The sequence below is a fragment of the Aplidium turbinatum genome, chromosome 2 (assembly GCF_918807975.1).
Source record: "Aplidium turbinatum chromosome 2, kaAplTurb1.1, whole genome shotgun sequence".
Taxonomy (NCBI): Eukaryota; Metazoa; Chordata; class Ascidiacea; order Aplousobranchia; family Polyclinidae; genus Aplidium; species Aplidium turbinatum.
Genome location: NC_137473.1, coordinates 34,194,817 through 34,198,089, shown reverse-complemented (window position 1 = coordinate 34,198,089; position 3,273 = coordinate 34,194,817).

The following is a 3,273-nucleotide window of genomic DNA, read 5'->3' as shown; positions in this document are numbered from 1 at the left end:
TACCACCCCAGCTAGAAATTTCACGTGTATTACACGTAGATTCTACGTACCTTGGGTCGTGTATTATACGTTAATTTTCACGTATAATACACGCATATGTGTAGACACTATTTCACGTGCATTACACGTATATTTGGTGGTGGATTTTACGTGTTTTACGCCCGCATTGCACCTAATTTCCTCGTATCTGACAACACTAATACACGTGTTTTCCACGTATATTTGGTGGTGGATTTTACGTGTTTTACACCCGCATTACACCTAATTTCCTCGTATCTGACACGTAGATTCTACGTACCTTGGGTCGTGTATTATACGTTAATTTTCACGTATAATACACGCATATGTGTAGACACTATTTCACGTGTATTACACGTATATCTGGTGGTGGATTTTACGTGTTTTACACCCGCATTACACCTAATTTCCTCGTATCTGACACGTAGATTCTAAGTTTCTTAGGTCGTGTATTTTACGTTAATTTTCACGTATAATACACGTATAAGTGTCGACACTATTTCACGTGTATTACACGTATATTTGGTGGTGGATTTTACGTGTTTTTACACCCACATTCTACCTAATTTCCGCGTACCGTATCTGAAATCAACAATTTAACACATTTGTATTTATTTAACACATTTGTATAACACATATTGTTATAAGAGGCTACTGTCCAATTGTGACCCTTCTAGCACTCATCCGGAGAGTAAACGCTTGTTTTGAACTTTATTTGGAATTAGAGAAGAAAAAGAGCAATAGCAGTGGTGGGAATCGAACCCGCGTCAATGAAAGCCAACCAGCTGACAAAACCCCTAAGCCAACCAGCTGACAAAAAACCCATCACTTAATTTGCTTTCTATCATCTTCTTTTCGCCATTTTTACGTCACTTAAACCGGAGCTTATGATTGGTTGGCGGTTTCATTCTAGTCAATTTTAGTGGCAGAATTTCGACTTGTTAAAGTGGCTACCGTACCAAACCTTAGTAAGTAATTGTTTAATATCAGTAAGCGAGACCAGTTAAATTTACACTAAGAACTATCGTTAAAAGATCACATTAATTTGCGACTAAAAAATGTCACGAAGTTTCCTTTTTACATAACGTAATAAAAACGTGTAAAGACACCTACAAAAACACATAATCTAACTTATATCCTAAAAAATGCGGAGGAGCGTGGTTGACACCAATCCACTTGAGTGGAGAATTCTTTCTGTTTATACCGTCCTTGGGAGGTAGTTTTACCTAACACAGATTAAAAATTGCCCAAATGAACGAAAGAACTTCAACACGTTTAATATACGTGGAAAACACGTGTTACTTTTCAACAGATGGAAACGTGGAAACAACATATAATCAAAATACAAAAAATTCCGATAAACCATCCTTCTGCTGGGGTAAACATTTTTTCTCTTTTGTATGCCCTCTTTTGGGTGTGATTTTACCTTATATACCTTAAAAATTAGTCAAATAATCATAGGATTTTGAACACGTGTAATATACATGGAAAACACGTGTTATTTTTGCAAGAGTTATATTCAAAAAATAATCCCTGATAAAACTTCTAGAATCATATTTACACACTAGTCATACTAAATGATAGCTAAAATATGTCTCTAAAAAAATGTTTTTTAAACAAGTGAATTTGTGTTGGTGTACACAAACTCCTTAATAACCCCTGAATTCTACCTAAGATACCATACTACCTAAAATCAACCAAAAATCAACGTGTAGTATACGTAGCTTTCTAGCTGGGACATCTATATAGCAGCTTTTCCTAAAGAAATCGTTTTTGATATTTTCTGAATTGGATGATATTTAAGAAGGCAAATAAACAGCCACCAGTTTAACTATGTTGAGGATTTTTTCTGTTCATTTGTGGTGCGTTGTTTTTTACTTTGGCTTTTACGTTTTACTGTTGTTGTTTCTGGAGACTACGCTAAAATGCGGGAACATAGGTGAAGTGGCACATTGTGAACAGCAGCAAGAATTGGTACCAATGTAGTCATATCTTAGTGTCAGTGTTCTACACAAAATGAGCATTTTAAAATGCTTTGTTTTTTATATAGAATACAAGCAAGACTACAACTGAAAAACCAAAATCAATCTCTTTAAATACTAGGATTACATTTCCGCCTTTTAGCGTTGCAAATTCTTTGCATTAAATGTTTTTTTCCAATTGTTTGTAACTCTTTTCTTTTCCTTCATCATCATTCAATAATAATAATTGGTTGTTTTCGATATTCAGACTTTAACTTTTGTGTTGTATTAATATGTACGGTAATGACCAAAATGTTTCATTTTTCTTCAAAATGTTGCAAATATACTTTTCAAACCAGTAGGCAAAGCCTTCACTGCTATGGAACATGCTTTCATATAATAAAATGATTCGTTTTTCTGAATGTGTCTGTATGTTTTTATGCAAGTGTAGGCATATAATGATAGCACTCAAAAATACTACCGGTACATCATTTAACCAGAAATTAAACCATGTTTTGAGTTTCAGTAGAAAGTCAGTTTTATTATTCGTGCTGTAGCGACAGCTAGAGAGGTTAACACAACCAACAAGCGAAACAAGTCAAGTTTTTCAGCTTTTATTTAGCAAAGATTCTGTGCTGTGCAACATAACCTATAAACGTAAATAGACATAAAGCAACCACGTCTGAAAGGAGCGGAAGCTCGCAAGTAACGTTGAAACAACTCGATTGTAATTCGCAAGGTGTCTCGAAAGAGCAACGCCGTTTTTTCAGCAGAGAAACAAACGTTGGTTGCGAGTGAAGGTGAGAGACAGAAAAAAAAGAAGCATTTGAATCCTCAAATGTTTTGTTTGATCAAAAGTTAGCAGACATTCCACTAGTTTCAGTAATTGGCAGCACGCGCAATGTTGACGCTTGTTGAGACTTTGACTTTGCTGCTTCTATGTGTCAGATTTCGGCTTTCTCTGCAAGTCAGTAGATTTTAATGCAAGGCGAAGAATTATAAAATTTAGAAAAACATTCAGTTGAGCTACACAGCTCCTGTTTAAATGGTAGGCTAATAACTGTTCTCATGAGATATTACAGCTAAGAAGGCTTGAGGCCGTGTATTAATTACAGTTGCTTTTTAATGTCAGTATTTTTGAACCATAAAGGTTTTTTAAGTAAGTTACCGAGATATGTTTTTATGAAATTCTTAGTTCTTTCTTGTAGGCTACTGAAAAAATCACCGAAATGTTTAGGAAATTTTGAGCAATATTCATGCCGAGTTTTCTTCATATTTTTGTGGCTACTCGAAA